The 25,279-nt window shown below is 40.4% G+C and overlaps 1 non-coding gene across 1 annotated transcript; it reads right to left on the reverse strand.

Moving 5' to 3' along the window:
- Window positions 1-7,119: 7,119 nt before the first annotated feature.
- LOC145401851 (5S ribosomal RNA) lies at window positions 7,120-7,238 on the reverse strand. The gene has a single exon (XR_013897691.1). It is a non-coding gene; the product is annotated as a 5S ribosomal RNA (ribosomal RNA).
- Window positions 7,239-25,279: the final 18,041 nt, after the last annotated feature.

Consider the following 25,279-nt stretch of genomic DNA (forward strand, 5'->3'; position numbering starts at 1 on the left):
TGCTTTAAAACGCCCATGCTTATTGTGTCAAACTCTGGTCGCCTTATTACAAAAAGGATATATTGATACTTAAGAGAGTGCAACGAAGGATGACAAAGATGATACCTACTGTAGATCGGTAAATAATTCATAAGAGGTGCATATAGAAACCAGGAAGCTCTTTACCTTAAGTGAATGCATGTTATTAGGAGATTTAATCCAAGTATTCAAAACAATGAAAGGGGAGGATAATTTGGCTATCGACAAATATTTCACAAGTTTATGGCTCAAATTATACTAGAGGTATGGACATAATATTATCGGCAATGGGTTGAGTTGTCTATAAATGATACAAACTGCTCTCTAACGTAGCAGACTATGATGCAGTGATAACCTTTTAAACTCTCTTGTATGAGTATCTGTCCTCTAATACAGGGCTAAGTATATTCACTCCTGAATAATACATTTCTGTAGTGTATATAATTTTTTTTTTTTTTTCCAGAGCTTGGATGATACTACCTGCAGAACAACACTGATAAATTTTGTTGGCTTATTGTTACTTTCCTTTTCCAATAGATAGTGTAGAATAAAATTTCCTTTCTCACTTTCCTATGAAAATTCCATGACAACTTTTCTGTGTTCCGTGGTGGTCCTTCCCACTGTTTCCTACCGCCTTCGGCTGGAGGGTTTGGTGGATGGAGGTTGGGAGGGGGAAGCCTTCCGGCTTTTGTGTCCTTGTTTTTTACAGATAAAATAGTTTTGTTAATTCAAACAATTACTGCCAAACATCCACGAAAGGGCCAACAGGTCTGTTGCTGTTTGCTTTCCTCTATACTCCTTCGTACAAATCAAGAAATACAATAATGCTATGAAATATGTTTCATAATAAGGGTTTGGGCTGAAATATATCCTTCTCTAATGGATTATCTGGTTCTTCATAGAAATTGTATGACTTGGCTTTTATCATGCCATGATGTAGTGACGTCAGTGCCCTGCTTCTATCTGGCAGACACGGGTTCTATTCACGGATAGAGTGTTAAAAAGTCTCTCTCTCTCTCTCTCTCTCTCTCTCTCTCTCTCATTGTTGTTATTACTGTTATTACTTATATTTTCAGCCATTTCTTTATGATGTCAGTATATTTCGAAACAACTGTAATGATTGATTTTAGATAGGGGATTCTGGGGGACACTCAACCCGGCCAAAAACCCTGGTTATATGGTTACAACCCATCGTAGTAAATGGTTTCCTGGGTACAGGAAACCATTTGGATGGCCACTCAGTGTAGATACCATAAGGCATCCCTACACTGAGTGAGCGGATGATGGATGCCCCCATTGACCACATTCCATCAGTATAAAATATATATATATATATATATATATATATATATATATATATATATATATATATATATATATATATATATATATATATATATATATATATGGAGAGGATGGAGGATGAAAGACTGACGAAGAGAGTGTATGTGAGTGAGGTGGAGGGGGGAAGAGGGAGGGGGAGGCCGAGGATGAGATGAAGGGTATATATATATATATATATATATATATATATATATATATATATATATATATATATATATATATATATTTATATATATGAAAAAAGATGCTGGCGAGCCTCCTTAAGCCTTTGACCCTGCCAAAGGGTGGGAAAGGAGGTCCGGATGATTGATGATGATGATGATGATGATGATGATGATGATGATGTCAGTATACTTTAGCTTGTTCTTGCTATCCCACAGACAGTTTTATGTAGCATAGAGAAGATCACTTGTGGTTTAATGAAGATTGTATTGAAACCTCCAGAGGTTTTCTCTAAGCGTATTATAATTGTCTGGTGGGATAAAAAAAAATAAAATGTAATAGACATCCTTGTAGTAAAAAGCGTTTGGATCTAATCAGATGTGTGTATATATATATATATATATATATATATATATATATATATATATATATATATATATATAAATATATATATATATATATGTTCTCAGCACAAAGCATCCAGTGATCACCATATTGACTGGACAGGCTCCAAGATTCTAGCAAGATCAAAAAGCTTAGATGAAAGAAATGTAATAGAATCTTGTCTAATTTCTGGTACATATGAAAAGAATGTAAACATGAACTATGGTCATTTTAAGTGTGATAAATTGTTAACTGAATTAATTTTAAAGCAGTATCCCCCAGACTAACACCTGATTGTTCCCTGTCATCTCCTGGTGGTGTAGTCACACCTGTGTGGGACACACCAAGCATTAATCCTCTAGGTCTTAAGTTAAGCAGCAGTATTTATCCCCTCCTCCCTCTCCCCTTCCCCCTTCCCCTCCTCCCCTCCCCCTTCCCCCTCCCTCCCACTCCCCTTTCCTCCCCTCCTACTCCCTCCTCCTTTGTCACGTGCATTTTTAGATTCAAGTCATCCTTTGTTGTGTTCCACTCCCTGCTGCAGGTGACCATAAGTTAAGCCGCAGGTAAAAATTCAGGTCATCCATTGTTCTCTGTGCCACTACCTGCTGCGGGTGTGCATAAAAGACCTCTACCCTTTACGTTTCTGTCTCACTCTGTCTGAAGATGAAATATACGAAAGTACTCACTGTCGCTCCTTTCATTTCTCCTGTTGTTAGTTTGCATATATATAAATAAATATATATATATAGATATATATATATATATATATATATATATATATATATATATGTATATACATATATATATATATATATATATATATATATATATATATATATATATATATATATATATATATATATATATATATATATATATATATATATATATATATATATATATATATATATATATATATATATATATATATATATATATATATATATATGGAATATCAGCACGAGGATTTGTAGGAACATCTTTAATGGTGACGTTTCGCAATATCTCATTGCACCATCAGACCTAAAAGTAATAATATAATTTATCTATGGTCAAACTTTTGAGCCTTTGATCAAACTTTTCGTCGAGAATGATAACTAAAAATATACTGAGATGAATGAATATCTTACCGTAGTTATACACAGGTGGAAAAAAAAAAATTCATACACAAAGATGCTCCATTCTGTTGAGTTAAAGCAAAAACAGGTGAACTTTTGACATATGAATACACTCAAACCTTTAAAAACACAGCAGCTGAATAGAAGAAATATTGCCACCAATAATAGGTTTGTAGAGATGTGTACTGAGTGTCTCCATGATGGGGAGGTCAGAGCTGTACTGGCTTCTAGCAAGGACTGTGTAGGTGGTTCGGGTGACAGGGTGCTTACCTAGTGATGCATACCTTGTGATAGATATGAGGCAAAGGAGCTATGGCTCATGGGGATAGCCTCGTCTCCGAGATTCTTTGATGTAGTTGTCATATCGGTTTTTAAATGCTTTAATACTGGGCCTATTGACTACATGTTAAGGGAGACTGTTCCATTTGGTTATTACTCTCGTGTCAAAGATTTTGTTTCGTGTTGATGTTCGGTGCCCTGGTTTTAATTATTTAAAACTGTGTCCTCTGGTTTCAACCTGTGAATGGATTCCTCTTGCTGCAAGTTGAAAAAACTGTTCAGCATCAACATTTTGCAAACCATTTAGCATTTTGAGGACTTCAACCATGTCGCTCATAGTTCTTCTCTGGTCCAGCGTGGTTAGCTCCAGTCTCCCCAGCCTCATGTCATATGGTAGTTCTTAGAGTTCTGGCATCAGTTTTGTAGCTCTTTGAATGTTTCCAAGCTTGCTTATGCCTCCCTGGTTTTGTGGAGACCAAGCCTGTTCAGAAAATTCCATTGGCAGCCTGACTAAGGACAAGTATAGGGCCTTGAACATTTCAACATCCATGTATGTGAATGTGCTCCTTATTCTCCCCAATATCTGGTTGGCCTTTGCAGCTATCTGAGAGACATGGGTTCCTGGTTTTAGATTGTTTATATCTATCACACCGAGGTCTTTCTCTGATGCATCTTCCCAGATGCATCACTTTGCATTACCTTACATTGAAACTGAGATGCCACTTATTGTTCCATGCTTGGAACTTAGCCAGATCAGTTTGGAGAACTACATTGTCATCAGATGTCCTAATTCTTCTTTAGAGCTTGGCATCGTCCGCAAATTGTTTCGCCGAGGAGCCTGGGTCATCCAGGATATCACTGATACAAATTAAAAGAGAATTGGTCCAGGTACATTCCCCTGTGGAACTCCACTCAAAGCTTCCCTCCAGCTGGAGCACTCTCCTTTCACAACAACTCTCCGTCTCCTGTCTTCCAGAAAAGCTCTAATCCAGTTGAGCACTTGACCTCTAATCTCTGCTGCTTGGAGTTTGGTAATACAGTAAGACTTCTGTGTGGTACCACGTCAAAAACACTCCTGTGGTGTTGGTACCACATCAAAAGCTATCCTGTAGTCAAGGTATATTACATCCACACTGCCTTTCTCATCAACAGCGGTCTCCAGTTCTTCTAGATACTCCATCATCTGTGTGATGTACGACCATTTAGCTCGAAAACCATGTTGATGCTCACTGAGGAGGTTATTTCTCTCAAGGTGATCCACTATCTCTTTTCTAATTAATCTCATCAGAAGTTTACATGGGATTGAGGTTACGAGTAGACTCACTGGTCGGTAATTTAGTGAGTCTGTTCTTCATTTCTTAATGAATGGAGTGATACTGACTTTTCTCCAGTGTGTGGGGATATTACCAGTTCTGAGAGATTCGTGAAAGATGATCCATAAAGTTTCAGCAAGATTGGAACTACATTCTTTGAGGATTTTTGGGTGGACACCATCAGGTTCCGGGGCAGATCCCTTACTCCACTGACTGAGAAGTTACATTTATGTTCTCCGTCACCTTCAAAGGTGCTAGCGGCTTCAAGTACAATATCATCATCGTCCTGTTCAGACTCTTTGGAACTCTTGATTTAGGAGTTCACAAGCTTCATGACTGATAGTGGTGAGGGATCCATCTTCTCTATTCAGCTGAGTTACGTTTTCTTTGATGGAAGTCTTACTTTTGCAGTAGCCATGAAACACTCGTGGGTTATTTTTTATTTCCTGGGCTAATCTTTGTTCGAATCTATACATAGCATCCCTTACGGCTGTGGTGGAAACATTTCTTTTAATGCAGTATTTCTGGTAATCTGCTCTTGTTATCCTTTTCGTGTAGTTCTTCCACGCCTTCTCCTTTGCCTCTACCTTCCTCATCACAGGTACTGTCAAATATTTGGGTTTTTGGTTCCTTCCATTAATACACATAGTTTGTCTAGGCACATATCTTGAGTTGGCTTCATTATATTTAGATAGAAAATTGACCCATATTTCTTCTAGAGTTCTGTTCCTCAGTAAGTAATTCCAACTGAACTGTAGTAGATATTTGTTCATAGCAGCACGGTGATCGTATGTGTGTGAGTGTTGTCTGATTGCATTAAAGGGTGGTTTAGTGATTGGTCTACCTGTTCGAGCTGATATAGCCTACCTAAGTGTTCGTGTATATGAGTTTTTAGATGTCTCTTTGTCTTTCCGATATATGATGCCTGGTAGCTATCACACGTATATCTGTAAACAACAGAGGACTCTGTGTGTAAGAGTACCTTGTCTTTGATTTTGATGAGGGTGCCTATGTTCCTTGTACTTCTAATGACTCTGGAATCTATTTGTGGGAGTGGGTGGCTGAGTAGTTTACGTAGTTTGTTTCTTAGGTGAAAACTATGTTTACCTCTGTAAGCGAACTTAAAGCAAATAGTGTGTCTCAGGACAGTTTGAACCTTTGAGTCACATGGGTTAAAAACTTGTTAATAGTTTTGCCAGTGTGAAAGCCAGAGAAAAATTTAGGGAACCCGTTATTATAACTCATATTTACTATGTTCTGTAATTCCTTATGGAACCAAGAATAATGCGAACAAATATGGTAGGCTCGGTTAGTCAGAGTTGTTACCAAATTTCGCTTATAAATTATTGGAATGATTGATGTGAACTAAGTACATGATCACGGGAATGCTGGTTTCCGGTAAACATTGGTAGTGATGTGGTGCCTGTTCTGGTGGTAGGTATAGCTAGAAATGGAAGCTTGTTATCCTTTTTTGTCTCAGCTGTGATTTCTGTATGTGGATGTCTTGAATTAAGGTAGGTTAAAAGTCGTGATATGTGATCTGGAGAATTCAAAAGCCAAAGGGTGTCATGTACATACCTCCGATAGAACACTGGCTTAAAATCCTTCGAGCAATCGTTAATCCATTTCTTCTCATGAAAGGTAAAAAATATATAGTGTTGGGGCAAGGGGATTTCACATCGCTACCCAGTCTTCTTGTCTGTAGGCTTGCTCATTGAATAAAAATATGCAGTCTTTTAAGGTTAAATTGTGTAATTTACGCAATTATTCGCAGTTGAAGCCGGGAACTATGTCATCCTCCTTAAAAACGTAAATATCAATAGTCTCATTGCACAGGACATTGGTAAATAGTGCCTTAATGTCAAAACTGGCCATAATACAACTATCGGTGTTTAAGTCTGTTATTTTCTTAACGGAAGAAGAGGTGTCCCCTGCAAGTGTACTGGTTAGTGGAAATGTGGCTCAAAACTGGCACCAAATATTTATCAGCGTTATAATTATAGGTTCCTGTGGCAGATAAAACTGGTCGTAATGGACATCATCATACCTTGTGGGCTTTTTGCTTTTTAAATCATCAGATCACATACCACGATTTATAAACTACCTTGATCCGAGACGTCCAAACATACAATTCACAGCTGAGGCAGAAAAAGATAAGAAGCTTCCATATATATATATATATATATATATATATATATATATATATATATATATATATATATATATATATATATATAATGCTAAGGTAGCTCCTCAACCTTACAATACGAAATCATAATTATTTACATGGTCGTAACCGGAGGAATAGTCAGTGACACCATTTAGGTGGGAGGTACGTAACATCACAGCTGATGGAATATTAGAAGAATCACGGTTTTGAGGATATCATTCATTCATTGCCAGACGCCATGTATCCCAAACGGGGTGGCCAAGGGCTTAGAGTTAATTGTTTTACAGGGAGGGGCACTAATCCACCACCAACCCCACTTGACACGTAGGGATGCCAACAGCATCTGGTGTTCCCAGGCGGTCACCCATCCAAGTACTAACCAGACCCAACGTTGCTTAACTTCGCTGATCGGACAGGAAGAGGTGTACTCAACGTGGTATGGCCGTTGGCCATAATTGTTTGGGTGATTTTAGTGATTACATGGGCTCTGGTATTTTTGTGACATCAGTATCGGTTAAAAGAAACTCATGACTTTATGGTCCTTGAAGAAATAAGGGACTTGGTAATATACGAAGTGTGATCTTTTTTTTTTTTTTTTACGTTGCTTATATATGCCTGATACACTTTTTCAAGTATGTTATCCGACAAACGTGAAAAAAATAAATACTGAATGCTTTCCATACTTACCAAGAACCTACAAAAACGAAACTGTATTTTATGTACAATTCACGCACATTTCGTCTAAAAATACGTTACTGAAGAAAAAGGTTATCAATTCATACTGGAGAAAATGTGATCTATTCAAATTTTCAAATACCTGGATAAATGAAATTCCGTTGAAATCCATGATCTAAAAAAATTTTCGGTGCTTTCTCTCTCTCTCTCTCTCTCTCTCTCTCTCTCTCTCTCTCTCTCTCTCTCTCTCTCACTCACTGTGTGTGTGTGTCTATGTTTCGAGTCATCTTGTAGTGGCCTTGGCTTGGTGGTCGGGTAGACAGGTTGGTGGGTGGACAGAGGTAGGTGGGTGGGGTGAGTGAGCAGCATGAGCAGACAACTGGCATGGTTGGAGTGGATGGATGGAGTGAGGGGGTCAAGTGGGAGTGGTGTGGGGATCAGGTGGCTGAAATCGGTGGGATGAGTGAGTGAAGTAGACATGAACAGTGTGGCCGGTGGACAGTGTGGTGTGCGTGAGACGGTGGGCAGGGTGGGGTAATCAGATGGGTTGAGCACATGAATGGGGTGGGTGGGCTTTGCGGGTGTGTGGGTTTTTCATTTTTTTTTCCTGATAGGTGGGTGGATGAGTGAGATACTAGAGCAGGTGAGTGGATGTGCGGCGACCCGAGGGACAAGACAAAAGACAGGTTTGCTACATTGGGTGGGAGGGTAAGGTGGTGGGTGTACACTGTATAGGTGGATGAGAGAAATACGTCCACTGGGAATGAGTCTTTGAGGAAATAGGTCCATGGTTGGAAGAGATCCATGTGAGGAAAATGGTGCGTGGGAGATATATTGTTGGAGGAAATGGGCACGAGTCGAAACATTGGATCAATGGGTTAAAAAGTTCTATAGAATAAAAAGAACCAAGTGAGACAAACAGGATCTCTGAGAAAAACAGGTCATTGGATGAAAAACAAGTCACTTTGGGAAAATAGGTTCATTAGGACCGTAGATCGATGGAGGCAAAATAGATCCACGAAAAGAAAATAGATTTCTGTGGAAAATAGGTCCATAGTGGAAGAACAGAGACACGGGGGAAATAGATTCATTGGGAAATATGTCAGTTAAGGAAAATCGGGCCACGCTGAAAAAATTGGTACAAGGGGTAAAAAAGGTCATTGGAAAAAATTGTTCACTAAGAGAAAGCAGGTTCATGGGGAATATTGGTATACTGGGAAAATAGAAGCATGGGGGAAAATACGACCATGGAGGAAACAGGTCCAAGGGAGAAATGGATCCCAGAAGAAATAGATTCATGGAAGAAAAATGGTCAGTGGGATATGGGGTAGGAAGATTACCCACTTGGGTTTTTAGCCGAGGATGTGCTCATGTGCTAGTATATACAAGGTGGTCTGTAGAAAAAGCTCCATTTGAAATTCAAGGAAAACTATCTTGTGTGTTACAAAGACAAGTCTGTCTGGTGGAGTGGGTGTGGGTGTGGCTGTGACTTTGCCAGTAGAAAAGGAATAAATGATGTAAGACAGATCTTGAAACGCTGACTAAGCCGTCCTCGCAACACAAGAGTATTCGCCAGGCGGAGTTGAAGAGGAGAGTTATATATGAACTATCCTGTTTATATTCATATATATATATATATATATATATATATATATATATACTGTACATATATATTTTCGATCTCCTAATGCCCCAAGCTACTTTACCCTCTCATCATCTCTGAAGTGTCTGATTAAAGCACAAAAGTGTACAAAGGTACTGAGTGTTATCAAAGTTTATGTCTTTCATTTGCTAATAATTTCATAGTTCAAACCACATCACCTAGAGGATGTCCTTTCCACTTTGATATGGCTGAAAATAGACTGTTTTAATAAGAATAAGAGAGCTTTTTATAACTTGGCAATGTTGGATTTAATATTCACTAACCCATTCAGGACATGAGATCATTCCTAAACTGAGTGACATCGTCTGGAGGTAGAAAGAACTTACTGCTAAAATGACTTGAACATGGTCTCACACACACACACACACACACACACACACACACACACCTCTCTCTCCTTTTCAGATCCTTCATGGGTTTGAAAACATACTGTACAAATAAAAGATTAGTGTAAATGCCAAGACAACGAGAAGCAGCAGGTGGATTCTTGGCTTGACGTGTTTCCTCTACTACACGTTAGTTAGTTTCTTGATGGATAAGATCTGCAGTGCCTACAACACGCTACCGTCAGAGACATTGAGAATTTTCTTGGTAAAGCAGTTCAAAACACAAATAAAGAAAATTTCATTACGTCTAATTTATTGGTAATTGAATATAATGTTCCTTTCCGTGCGATTTCCACGTCCTGCCTTTTCCCTAAGGTTAGGTGAACTTCAGCTTCCATACCTGCAGTGCTGGAGAGAGAGAGAGAGAGAGATGGACTGGAAGATTCTTCATCTTTGCCGTACTTTTCTCACTCTATCAAACACGACCAGATCACCAGCGTGTTATAGGCCACTTCATTCATGGCATACTGTCTCTTCGATCGTAAGTCCTTCTGGGGTAATACTTTTCCCAGTAACTCCATAAAACTCCTCTCTCTCTCTCTCTCTCTCTCTCTCTCTCTCTCTCCCCAGGCAACACATTAAGGGCAGCAACTGGGCAATAACGAGGACTAATTCGGTCCATCAGACAACATCATTCTGGTAATCTCAACATCGCTATATCACGCCGGGCAAAAAAGGAGCTGGGCCAAAAATGGGACGGTGATGCTGGCTGGAAGTAAGATGATGAAGATAAATAATAATAGGATTGGAGATGCTGGATGACGATGATGACGAGGACGAGGACGACCACGACTCTGGACAGAGTGGGAAAGATTTGATGATGATGATGATGATGATGAGGAGGAGGAGGATGATAATGATGATGATGATGGATTTAAACAGGTATGGAAGCGATTGATGACCATGGTTGTGGTGCTGTTTATGATGACTGATGGAACAAGCTGGGAAAGGATGTTTACAGAAATGATGATGATGAACATTAGGAGCATATTTGGAAAGGATTAATAATGATGATGATGATTATGATGATGATGATGATTATGATGATGACGACTTGGGGTATTTTGAGAAAGGATTAGATAATGATGATGATGATTATGAACACTAGGGGCATTTTTGGAAAGAATTAGATGATGATGATGATGATGATGATGATGATACATGAGGCATTTTGGCAGAGGATGCGTGATGATGATGACTACTTAGGGCACTATAGAAAAGGACTAGCACATAAGGTCGTCTTCATCTACACCATGCTGGGTTCATCTCCCCACCATCTATGTTCCCCATGGACCTTATTTTCATCCCGTGAACCTGTATAAGTGTACATACCAATTTTCTCTCTCGGATCTTTATTCTCCATGGAATTACATATTTCTTAAACATATTTTCCCATACGGCTTTTTTCCCCATAAACCCATTTTCTCTCATGAATATATTTCCTGACATGGACCTGTTTCTCCCACCGGCCTTTTTATGACATAGACTTATTTTTCCTAATGTAGGCTACAGAGTTGCCCCCAAGCACTTACTCCCCCCAGTAAAACTGCTTACTCTCCATGGACGTATTTTCCCTCCAATGACCTATGATCCCAGTGGACCTATTTTCCCCCAGAACTTTTCCCTCTCAATATGAACCTATTTCTTCAATGGCTTTTTCTCCATGGACCCAGTTTCTTCTCTTGGATACACAATCAGTCCTCACATGGAACTATTTTCTCCCATGGATCCATTTCCTCCGTGGACCTTTTTTTATGCACTGGACCTAGGTTTCTGCCTTGATCCAGTTCCCCAGGGACGAATCCCCTATGGACCTATTTCTCAGTGGACATTACTTTACCTCATTCACCCACTCGCCCGCCCATGTGCCTACCCACTTGCCCAGTGTACTGAGGCTCATCTCCTGCCCTGTCCTCCAGGAAGTCACACATCTACACACCCACTCACCCATCCACCCGCTCACAAAGTCCACTCACCCACCAACCCACTGACAAAGCCCACTAACCCACCTAGGGGGTGCCCCCTTGCTCTGCTTGTTACAAAGTCTTTGCCCTCTAGATTGATCTTTCTTTACCTTCTTTTTTTTTTTCCTGTTTTCATGCAAACATGTAATGTCACTGGGACAGCCTTAACCCTTACACTGCGGGCTTGTTTTGCTCCGTTTTGCGTGTCCCGCGGGCATATTCGGGCTCCGACAGACTCTCAAAAAATATTTGCCAAAAATCAGTTATTAGTCCTAGATATTAAAATTAAATATGCTTATGGCACGTACCTTCAGCTTTCTCCTGGGATGTTTGTTGAGCCTTCATCAATTACCGTAGGACTTGTGGAGACCTCTGAAGTTGGGTAACTAAGTCTCTACTTTACACTTCCCGACAACCCGTAATATCATTACCACAGCCAGATATTATCACTAGAAACACTATTCTATGATTATCAAGTAGTTTGGGATCCATACTCCAAAAAAAAAAAAACACTGTGAAAGCAATGAAAATTACGAGCACGTATGACCTTCCCACTTGCGCTAGTTCGCTGCTGGTATTCTGTCATTTATTATTCAAACAAACACTCACCCTTTATATTCCTCTTATTATATAACACTTATATATATCTGTAGTCTTTATCCATAAGTTTCCTTCAGTAGTATTAGTTTATTGTCAATGAAGTCATTCAATTTTTCATTCAGTAAAATACGTAGAGAGCCACAGATTCACTTTCACTGTTATAACCTCAAGTATTTGTACTCATATTCTTATGTTACTAATTATTTACATTTCTATTTACATTTTCTATTGTATTTTCAATATTTACACTTCTATTTTACTTACACTATGTTATTCACTGTCACTTGCAGTAACATAAAACTATATTATACTGTTCAATCATATGTACATCCATTGCTTTCACTTGCTATTTACACATTATTTACACATTATTTTCATTTCCCACTTGCACTTTCAGAACTGCTTCTGGCTGTGGTAATCAAAGAAGCAGGTAACGCAGAGGGGAACCTGGCACTCAGCGCACTGCCAAGAGGTGCGTTTGTGCTCAGGTGTGCGTCGGGTGGTATGTGCACACACCTGGCACCTGCGGATCACAGCCTTCCTCTTGGTTGTGGCAGGCATTTGCACCAGTCTGTGCCGATCCATGTACGCCCTCTGCTCAAGGCTGTCGGGAAGTCTTACTGCATGGCGCCTTGGAGTTGCTGCTGTCACCTTACCATACCTTTCAAGCAGCTGCTGAACACAAGTCCTGGTGAACAACCTCAGGGAGAAGGACTTGGGTGGCTTGACCTTCATCTTGTACAGGATGAAGTCGTTCAGCATCGTCATGTCTATGAGATGCAGAAAAACTTTCCTGTACCACCTAGTATTCTTCCTGAGGCAGTCGATCTCTCCAATCATCATGTCGGACTTGTCCACCAGCTGCATGTTGATACTGTAGTCTAAGACAGCATCAGGTTTCCTCACAGGTTCGCCTGTCCTATGGTCGACCTTCCCACTGTCTTTCATTTCCCCCTTATGTACGGTGGTCAGCATGTGCACGACCCTCTTGTCATGCCACTGTATTGCCAGCATCTTCTCAGACTTGCATAGGTGCACATCTCCTTGCTGCAAGGTTCCTGCCTCTGGGAATTTAGGGAAGTGGGCACGATTACTCTTGACAGTGCCGCAGGAGCCGATGCCGTGCTCTGAAAGGTATTTGGCAAGTTTCGATGCTGTATAATAGTTGTCTGTATACAGCACATGATTCCCGTCAAAATACCTTTCAAGGAGCACTTTCACTACACAGCCTGAGAAGCCAAGGGGGTGTGTTTTATCAAGATCGACAGTGCTGGCTGAATAAATGACGAAGTCAAGGATGTACCCCATCTTACAGTCGCACAGTACAAAGAACTTGATTCCAAAGCGATGGCGTTTGCTTGGAATGTACTGCACAAACCTAAGATGTCCTCTGAACAAAACCAAGGATTCGTCAATGACAGCCTTCTGAAAGGGGTGGAAGAATGTCATAAACTTATCCTTCATTCTGCTCAGAATCTCCCGGATCTTCCAGAGTGGGTCAGTTTGGGAAGGTACATTGTTGTTGGCAAAGTGCAGGTTTCCCATGATGTTCCGGAAGCGATCTCCGGCCATGTACTTATTGAAGGTGGGTGAGGGTAGTAAGGGGTCCATGGACCAGTATTCTTCCAACTCATGCTTCTTTGAGTGTGGCATGAGAAGCATGAGGGCAAAGAACACATACAGCTCCTGCACTCCCAGCATGGACCACTGTTGTATCTTGGCTGCACCTGTACCACTTGCAGCACGTTGTGATTCATACCTGTTGGTCTCATCACATATGTGCTGCATGACTTGGTCATCGAGGAAGGCCAAAAGGAAGTCAACACAGCATCCTCGTCAAGATTGAAGGCAGGCTGTATCCCTGAGGAACTCTCGTTGAAATCAAGATGTTCTGGGACATAATCGGACCCTTCCGTCCACGCAAAGGCGTCCAGGATTCCCTGTCGTGGCGGTGTAGGGTGGGTGAGGGTAGAGGGTGGCTGTGAGGCAGATTTCTCTGGTTCAAGGTCACTCGCACTGACCCTGGGTTGCCGTACAGCACTAGCAGCCCTTACTCTACTGGCAACTCTACTTTTACGGGTCAGAGATTTACAACTTCCTCTACGGCCTGCCTTCACTGTTGATGCTGGTGGTGACTCCGACGACGAAGACTCCGGAGAAAATTCAGCAGAAGAAGAGGAAGAAATGAGTGAAGTGGGGCTTGGGGAACAGGGAGGTGAATCACCTCCCTGTTCCCCAAGCCCTCATGGCGGGCTGGGTCATGCGGGGCCATTGTTCCAGGGCTAACCCACCGCCTTTTCATTCCCTTCCCAAATTCCTTCCCTTGCTGCACTAACGGCTCCTTTCCCTTGGAGCTAGGGATAACTTGGGACACTGAAGCACTCGTACTAGTAGTTTCTGGCACGATTTCCTCACCCAGCTCATCACATGAATCCCCCGAAGGGTCATAGTCACTATCCATCATTATCATTGATAATTCGGCTAACTCACATTCCACTGCAGAGCCACTTAGTCCTTTCCTGCTTCCCCCACGAGTTTTTCTGGGTGTAGAGGTCACGGGGCCCTTTGCAATGGGCGCAGAAGCGGCAGAAATGGCGGGGCGCGAGTGCGACATGCTTTGACCACAGAGGAGAACAAGGAACTAAATGGCACGGCTTATCTGAGAAGGCAAGGGTTGACAGTGACAATGGGGCTGACAGTTGCTAACTTACATGCTAAGAAATTATTGGTAGGAAATCTCGGCAATACATAAAGAAATAGGTAGTTCCAGGTAAATGTAAATGTCACTTAGGCTTCTCCCTTCCTTTCTGATATATATTTTTATTACGGAAATAGATTACAAGGCATAATTCAAAGGGGAAATTACCGTGGAAATTTAGCAAATGAATGCATGTGAGGTGTTGTCAGGTGATAATTAACCAATTCCTGGTGTATACCACAATCATTTACCTTATTTTTTTTTGGTATATATTATTTTGTATAAGTATAGGGCATAGGGCTTATTTCAATGGATGAAATCTGTGGAAAAATCCGGGGGAGATTTGCTTTGTGCAGCGCAGCAGGGCAGGCGATAGGAAAGGGTAAAGGAGGTGAGGTAGGGAGGGGTGAGAGGGTACTGGAGGGGAGGTAGGGAGGGGAGTCAAGAACGGGGGAAAATGGCTAAATTGTCAACAATGGATGGGAGTACAGATGAGATTAGGAGTGCGGACTATTGGTGGACAGTAGCAGTACATGCTAAAAAATGATTAGTAGGAAATCTCGAAAATACAGAAAAAAGAGGGTAGTTCCAGGTGAATGTAAATGTCACTTTGGCTTCTCCCTTCCTTTCTTATATAATATTTTTTTAAGAGAATAGATTATACAGCATATATTAAAGGGGAAATTTCCGTGGGAAATTAGCAAACGAGTGCACGTGAGGTGTTGTCAGGTGATAATTAGCCAAATCAAGGTGTATAGCACTATCACTTACCTTATTTCTTTTTGGTATATATTATTTTGTATAAGAACAGGGGATAGGGCTTATTTCAATGGATGAAATCAGTGGATAATTCCGGGGGAAATTTGCTTTAGAGCAGCGCGGCCGGGGAGGCGAGAGGACAGGGTAATGGAGGGGAGGTAGGGAGGGGAGTCAAGAACGGGGAAAAATGGCTAAATTGTCAACAATGGATGGGAATACAGATGAGATTTGGAGTGCTGACTAGTGTTGGACATTGGCAGTACTGATAGATGATACAAGCCACCACTTGTAAGCCCGGGATAATTCAAAATAACACAGAATCACAAAAGTGACGCCCCACGGTATGATCCATTGCGCCCGAGCGTCACGAAAGTGACGCCCCGCGGTTAAGGGGTTAAGCAATTAAACAGTTATTGTATTCCTTTCGTATATCAGAGTGTTTCATATTGATCCTTTGTTAACCGTTTTAAACCTTGATGGTAAATGTAGTCAGATTATAGGATGGATTTAACTAATAACAAAGGAGTGTTATTTGTACATCATAGCGAAAACTCATCTAGTATCATGCAGGCACAACACAGTATTGAAGCTAATGAAATCGCTTGGTTTCCTCACATGAAAACATGCCAACTATAATGGTTAGCAGATAATATCATCGTGCCATCGCCGTCCGGTTCAGGAAAGCCTAGTGACTGGTAAGGGATGTCATGTCCCCCTTTCCCCTTCATTTTCCTCTCTTTTCTTCATATCTTATGCTACAGCCCCTGCCTCCATATTGTCTCTGCACGCCACTTCTCTCTTGCACCCACCCACCCACAGTACTCATCAGTCTAACCCACCCACCCATCCCACCCTATCCACACCTTGCCTGTTCCACCCCTCACCCCACTAGTTCTCTCATCCACCACCCCAACAAACCATTCCAGCCATCAGTCCACCTACCTACCCACTCAGCTGCCAGATTTGGATCACCAACACGATGACTTGTAAGCTTGCACACACACACACACACACTGTGTGTGTGTGTGTGTGTGTGTGTGTGTGTGTGTGTGTGCACGTGCGTGTGCACAGAGAAAGAGGCACAGTGGTTTTTCTTTTGCACTGGTAGCAGTTTGACTATAGTTCTGACAAGTTGGTAGGCTTCTGAATGAGTAATAATAATAACAAATTATATCCTAATAGTATCTCCCGTGTTTACACTGGAGGAACACCTCCGCCAACTATGTTGAAGGAGGCTATTTATTCATCCCTGTTTGCTTGTTTCTTTGTTTGCCCGCATGATATATATATATATATATATATATATATATATATATATATATATATATATATATATATATAAAGGGTTATAAATGGATTTCTATGAAACTTTGTGGATGTGTGGGTCATAGGTCAAGGAAGAGTTAATTAGATTTTGGTGATGATCTGACTTCGAGTCCCGATTCAGGATTTTTTTTTTCCACAAGACATTCAAAAAGTTATGGATGGATTTCAATGAAATTTTGTCGATATGTGGGTCATGGGTCAAGGAAGAGTTGATTACATTTTAGTGGTGATCTGAATTGTGTGGTATAAGCATTGGCGGAGGTACAGTATTTGCTCTCTGCATGTGCTTATAACTGAGATGCTTGAGCAGTCTGTAACGGCCCTCTTTTTACATGTCCATCTTTGGGTACAGACTTGGTAGCCCTTTTCCCTGAGGTTCAGCAATCTTCTGACATGCGAAGTACCTTCACATGTCACCATTTTGGCACTAATATTCACTGTCCATAATGAATACGTGTTAGAACTGCCACATTAATGACCAGTGTGACGGTATTCTCTGCTCGTTTTAAGGGCATTTGGGCGGGTTGTATGGGAAATCAGTAAACGCTGTTTTAACGGTACCTTTAAAAAATCACACTGTTCCCTGCCCATGGCTAGATCAGAACTGGTATGAGCAGGTAAATATAATCCTTTACAGTTGGCGAAATAAAAATTGTTAAATATATCACGTCTTGAATAGTTTACAGAGACCATTTTTAGATGCGAGAGGCCCTGTCCGTCTGTCTTTCGCTAACAATTTTCTGAAATTTATTTAGCCTCCTTAGACTTTAGCAGCTTTAGTGAATCCAAACCACATCACACCACACCACACAACACACCATACCACACTTTAATACCACGCAACAAGAACTTACCTTTCCACATCACACCACACCGCGCCATGTGTATTTACTGATGGGCCCTGAAGCTTACCCATCCAGTACTTTTGTAGATATTTAATCCTTAGGGGACATTAAACGACGTAAGATTTGAATAAAACTACATGACATTTATAAAAAAGGACTATATTAACCCCTTTACTTTAATGACTTATATTATTTATTTTATTTTTTCTTTCTGCATACGGTTTTACTCAGCTCAGAGAGAATTTATGAACGCTAAACTGGCCAATCCTAACCCAGGGGAGTAATTTATAAAGGATTTTAACACTGTCGCTCCCATGGAGGCAGCTGGGTGTTTTACTTAGGCTAAATTAAGAAAATTTCATTCACGTAAGGTTATTTTGAACATTACGAAAGTTAATCAAGACGACATTAGACGCTTTGATTGCAAAAATTTCCCTGAGTTAAATAAAACCGTCTTGTAGCCTAAACAAAATAAGTTAATGCATCCATAGAAAGCGAAAGACTATTCCAGTTTTTGTCGATTAATAAGTGTCATCAATAGTGACTTATTACTGAGTCATTTGGATTTGTCATATGGTTCTTCTTCTGCTAGATTAGTCAAATGAGCTATTTAACCTGGTATATTTTGGCTTTAAAAAAGGACTATATTCAGATGAGGATAGACTTTTACAACTGAAAGAGTGAGACATAGGCTTCATACCTCCTTGAATACAAAATGCTTTCTTCAGTAGAATTAAATAATCTCGAGATAGGAAAAAAATAATGTCTTTGAAGTAATGAGTTATTAAGTCCGAACAAAAATGAAATTTTTAGTGGTCATTATTATTATTATTATTATTATTTGCTTAACATTAATACCGATTTTTTGTTTGGCTGTAAAGTGTTTGGTAGGTGTATGATCTTATACAACAATGTAAACAAGTCATCATATAAATAAGTCGACATTTTTAATCCGATTTTGCGATTGCTTTCATTTATTTTATTCTCGCTAACCCCAGAGGATTTTATTTAGTGTACGGGAGCCTTCTCGAGCTAGAGAGCTTAGATATGGTTTCCAGTAACCTCTTCGCTACTGGAGACTAAGCTGAAAAGTAGGCTAATGATATGAAGATTGTCAGTGAATGATAAGTCACCGTATTCAACAGGTGAAGCAAGATTTTTTTGTAATGGATTCGGAAGCAGCTATTTCAGTCTTGGTCTCATAACCGGATTATTTACCTCATGGAAGTGAAGGATCACCATTTTTGATAAAGTTATCACCAAACTGTTTCACTGAGCTTGGGAGGGGTCTTTAATAGTGAAGAGCACGGTAGGTAATCCTTTCAGGTCGGAAAGTCGCTCCCAAACCTGCCAAAATCGCCTGATGATAGCGAAAAAGATAGTGGAAAAAAATCCATTGGATCGAAGGAGTATCACTGAGTGAGTCATGATGTATGCATCAAACGAATTCCTGATTGATATCTAAGGAAGACTTGTTTTGCATATATTTGTCAACCATCGTGGCCACGTGAAACGATTTCGCGGTCTTTGGACGTGCATCTGCGTCCAACCTGAAAGTATCCAACCTGCTCTTTGGATGCAGCTCGGCGTCCAAACAAAGCATTATTCGCCAATAATCGGAAACTGAGTCTAGCATCCTAAATATATGTCTGATATTAGCCTGACTGAATTTCCAGTTCAGTGATACTACTTTCATTCATGGGAATATTCGAAAATGTGAGCAAAAAAACGCTTTTAAGAAAATGGTATAAACATTCTTATGTGCTCTTTCAACTAATCCTTGTCATAACTATTTTCTGTCCATCTATCTACCTATTGCCAGACGCCTTAATCCCGTAAGGGATGGCAACAAACAAATCGCCTCCATGTCGCCCCATCCCCCGCCATTTCACTGACCTGCTCCCAGCTCACACCCCTCCTCTTTCATATAGCTCTCCACTTCATCCCTCCATTTCATCCTTGGCTTCCCCCTCCCCTTCCTTCCCCCCCTCCACCTCACTCACATACACTCTCCTCATCAGTCTCTCACTCTCCATTCTCTCCACGTGGCCAAACCACCTCAATGTGTTTCTCCTAACGCTTCCTATCACATCTACATCCACATCCACACCACAGCGCTCCTTCACTTCCTCATTTGTCAGTCTGTCTCTTCATGTGATTCCACTTGCTCCTCTCAAATAACTCATTTCCACTGCTCTCACTCTTGACTTCCGTCCCTCCAACAAGGTCCAAGCTTCACTTCCATTCGTTAGAGCTGGTATCACAAAACAGTCATGGAGTAACTTTTTTAACTGCTATGCCCACTTCCCTGTTTCGTATCACTGCTTTCAAGGAACCAGCAACCTTTCTTCATTGTTGCACCCTTTCAAGCACTTTACCCTCTTAACTTTCATCCTTACTCATCACACTACCCAAGCACTTAAACACACTCACATTTTCCATTTCCTCCTCATCCAACCTCACTGTACATTCACTGACTTCACCTCTCTCGAAGACCATAACTTTACTCTTCCCTACATTTACCTTTAGATTCCGTTTCTTACACACTTTCGCAGACTCATCCACCATACCTTGCACCTCCCCATCGTCTTCATTTAACAACACAGTATCATCTGCAAACAACAGTACAGGGAGTTTCCAAACACTCCCCTCTCTCATTGGGGCTGCTCCAACATCCACTGTCCTTCCTTTTATAACCTCATCCACACACAGATTGAACAACCATGGGGACATAACACATCCCTGTTTCAGTCCAACCTTCAAACAGAAAAATTCACTCAGTTCCTATCTACACACACGGTAGTCTTAGCATCCTCATACATACTCTTCACGGCATTCAACAACTTCCAATCTAATCCATATATTCTTAATACTTTCCACGATCCTTGTCTATCCACCCTGTCATATGCTTTCTCCAAATCCATGAAGGCTGCATGCAACTTCTTTCCCTTCTCTAGAAACTTTTCCACTAAAGATCTAAGAATGAATATCTGATCTACACAACCTCTTCCCTTCCTAAAACCTCCCTGTTCTTCTCCAACTAATTTCTCTGTTATTTCCCTAACTATGTCAATAAGTATCCAACCATATACTTTTCCTTTTACAGTAAGAAGCCAAATGCTCCTATGATTACCACGCACTTCTTTTTCCCCCTTTCCTTCGTACAGTGGAAAAATTATACCTGACTTCCAATCCTACGGGACTCTACCTTCCTCTCAGGCCAATCTGCACATCTTCCACATCCTTTCTACTACCATCTTCAGCATTTCACCACACACTCCATCAATTTGTGGGGCTTTCCCCATTTTGACTATCTTCATTGCTTCCTTAACTTCCATCCAATTGATTTCTTTCTCTCCTCTCACATTCCTCCTTCTCCCAGCCATTCTCCAGCCACTTATTACTTTCATTCTCTATGTTCAAGAATTCCTTGAAGTGTTGTCTTCATCTGCTCACTTTTTCACCCTTCTCCACTAATAATCTACAATTTTAATCTTTCACTCCCCGACTCACTTCTTTGACACCCTGTCTACTTCTCTTTACCTCTTTCCAGAACATTTGCTGACAGTCCCTCCACTTTACACTCAAATTCCTTCCAAATTCCTCATCCAGTCTCTTTTTAGTCTCTCTTACTAATCTTTTCACCTCTCTTGCTCTCAACATATAACTCTCTGTTCAGTCTCTGAAGTTCTTCCACACCCCTGTTTCTCATCCACTCATTATATGCTTTCTTCTTTTGTGCCACAGCCTGTCTCACCTCTTCATTCCAACATGATGTTTCTTGCACCCCCTTTTGTCTTCTCTTTACCCCACACACCACCTCACATGCTGCACAGATTTCTTCTGTGAATGTCTTGTGCACACCTTCCACATCCCCCATCTGCTCCAGTCCACATTTACCTAATCGCTCCTCCACTTCCCTCTTATATTCTGCCTTTATTCCATCCTCTTGTAATCTTTCCACCCTCCTTATATGAAGTACTTCCTCCTGTCCTTCCCGTCTTCTATTCCTCCATTTCATTTTGACCTTGATCCTGACCACCACTTTGTAGTGGTCAGAAGGTCCACTTCTCCAACCTCTGTATGGTCTTGCATCCATTACACACCTTCTCATCCTATCATCCACACACACTTAATCAATCATTGACTTCCGTTCATTAAGTTCATCACCCACCCTTCTCATCACTCGCCACGTATGCCTGTGGATCATTTGTGCCTAAAGATGGTATTGGATATCACCAACCCCCTCCCGGCACAAATGTCCACTATAGCACTGCCATTCTCATCCATCCCTGCAGGAACACCCCCCTCACCAACTACTCCATCCCTACTTTTCCATTCATATCTCCAGTCAAAAACACTCTCACATTCCTTTCAAACTTTTCCATGCATGCTTTCACATATGTCCAGAACTCTTCTGTCACTCTGCTATTTTTATTTTTTTCAGCTATTTTACTTTAGGCAATATCACCTTTTTTCTTTCATCTTATCCTACAGTCTCAGCTTTCTAACCCCTGGAAATAAATGCACTAATCCAAATATTTTCTGGTGATAATATGATCAGAATAGAAAAACTCAAGCTCAGGGATTTGGTATAAACATTCTAAGGCACTCTTCCAACTTGTACTCATGAAAGTTATTTTGCTTTATGCATTATCATTTTCTTTTTCTTTCATCTGTTTCAACAAAGTCTCAGTTTTCAAATGGTATAACAATAAATATGCTTATCCAGATATTTCGGGGTGAAATTATCTGAAAAGAACAAAAAACTTGAGCGCGTGGCAGGGTAGGAGGGTGGGAGAGCAGAAGGTGGGGAGAGCAGAAGGGTTTTGCTGGCTGCATGGGGGTTGGACCACAAAAGGATTAACTTAAATTCACAGTCACCCCCACTGCAATGGGTTGGGGTGTGGGAATCCGGAAGAAAAGATCACCAAACGTGACGCTTGCACATATTTTGACCAGCAGCGGCGAGATGGCACCGAAGACTCACTTCTAGAGGTGTTTAATGGACCTTGATGGTATAGTGCAAACTGTCATTCGGCATATATTTCTGTCGACCATCGTGGCCGCATTAACGTAAAATCATCGTCGCTCCCACGGCAATGGGTCGGGGTGTGGGAATCCGAAAAGAAACATCACCTAATGTGATGCTCTTACACCTTTTGACCTGCATCGGCAAGGCAGCACTGATGCCTAACTCTTAGAGGTGTTTAATGGACTGATGGTATATTGAAAACTGTAATTCTTCACACACACACACACACACACACACATATATATATATATATATATATATATATATATATATATATACATATATATATATATATATATATATATATATATATATATATACATATATATATATATATATATATATATATATATATATATTTTTAAATAGACTATGATTTCATTATCCTTTGTGTAATTCTAATGTACAGTATGCTGCATCTTTGATCACGAGCGTGTTCTACCTCACTCCCCCATTCTACCCTTATAGCAGAGTGGGTCGTTCTTTCTCTTGTTCAGAGCAGGAGTGTCAACTCTTTGTCCCCTATGGCTTCATTTGCGCGTCCTTCTTGCAAGTTGTATCAAGCTCTGCCGGCCCCTATATAATGAGCTCAGTCTCTACATTAATTGCCACTTAGATCTACTCCTCATTTTGCTCACATCTCTGTCCTCCCCTGTACAGTTGTTATTTTTGTGAGTGCTCAGGAAGTCTCCAACCATCTAGCTGCTGTGTAATTTGAGTATAAGTGTTATTACATTTTTTCCTTGTACTGTATGGCATGGGGTGTTGATTCGTGGGCCTGGTGAGGTTTTTGTGATTCATGTGTTTTTATGTCAGTCATTATTAATCATATTTTGTATCTGTAATAATACATCTTGCATTCACTGAGCATTATCCGGTTTTCTCATTTTATCAGGGCTGACTTAGATAAATTTACTCGTGCTAATTTCGTGTTAATAGAGGCTATTGCAGTTAACCATATATTTAACGTGTTTTTTGCCATTACATTATCCTTATGAGTCCTGAATGTTTTGTTGTTAGTTTGAGCATTAAACTTTAACTTATAATTTTACCTAACTCTTTTGTTTTGAACCTGGAACTTTGCGGGACAGTTTTCTCTGTTCCGTAACATAAATTTGGCGATCTCTTATCAGGATATTCAGGATATTATCATAAGGATATTGCTTGATATTTTGTGACTGTGATTTATTCATGATGTCTACTATTACTACGCTTGATGAAGCCAAAGATTTTTTGTCAAATGTGCAAACAGTGTGTGATGTAGAAAACAGAATAAAGAATGAACTTGAGATTGTTGCTCAACAACTGGGAATTGCTGTTCGCGCTCATCATTCTAAAGATCAAATTGTTGACATGATTAATGAAAGCTTGTTTAATGTAACTCCTCCAGATGAGCAAACGCAAATTGAATTAGCTAAGTTACAGCTAGCCCTGCAGGAGGCTCGTGTTTAGGAGGCTGAGTTTCAGTCACATGCTAAGGAGGCTGAGTCTCAGGCTAAGGAGGCTAAATCTCAGACTCGTATTCAGGAGGCACAAATTGAACTTGCTAGGATTCAGGCAGACCATGAGTATCGCATGAAACAAGGTGGAACTGGATCATCTAGCTCTGATGATTTTGATGTGGCTAAAAATGTTTAACTTGTCCCTCCTTTTAATGAATTTGATTTAACAAAGTATTTTCAGTTGTTTGAGAGGGTAGCTACAGGTTTTAATTGGCCCCAAGAGTATTGGCCAGTACTCCTTCAAACTGTTTGCACCGGTAAAGCTCAAGTAACTTATGCATCTTTGCCTCAGGATCAATCTGATAATTATGATGTAGTTAAGAGCTTGATTCTTAAGGCCTATGAGCTTGTTCCTGAAGCCTATAGAGTAAAATTTAGGACAACTTACAAGCAAGATAAGCAATCCCATGTTGAGTATGCAAAAATCAAAGAAGATCTGTTAGAGCAGTGGTTAAATTCTAAGAATGTGGATTCTGGTTTTGACAAATTTAAGCAGATGATTTTGCTGGAGGACTTCAAAAGGTGTATTAATAATGATGTAAGACTATATCTTGATGAGAGAAGAATAGATAATTTGTCTGATGCTGCAGTTTTAGCTGATGAATATGTTCTCAATCACAAGAGATATTCTAAAGAAAAAAGGAAAGCTGAGAGTAAGTACGTTGCCTCTACTCAGAGTACAGGTAACAGGAAAGAGAGTAAAGATGATGTTTCTCAGGAAGTAAATACCAGCTTCACCTCTAGATTTCAGAAAAGTAATGTACTTATTGTAGTAAGCTTGGTCATACTACGGAGAAATGTTTCAGGAGACAGCGTGATGTGAACAAAAAGGAGTCTTTAAATATTCAGTCAACTGGTCTAGTGTCCACCCTTGAGAGTTCCCAGAATTCTTTAACTGAGTTAACTGAACCTGCTTTGAGGGGTAATTAAATTCTCATGATGAAGCTCCTCTTTTGAGCAGTAACGTGGGTGACACTCTCAAGAGTTCATGTGCTAATTTCCTGTCTGATGGTTTTGTCAGTCCTATGGACAGTAATG

The sequence above is a fragment of the Coenobita brevimanus genome, chromosome 56 (genome assembly GCF_032717465.1).
Source record: "Coenobita brevimanus isolate Jiangsu-jjx chromosome 56, ASM3271746v2, whole genome shotgun sequence".
Classification (NCBI taxonomy): Eukaryota; Metazoa; Arthropoda; class Malacostraca; order Decapoda; family Coenobitidae; genus Coenobita; species Coenobita brevimanus.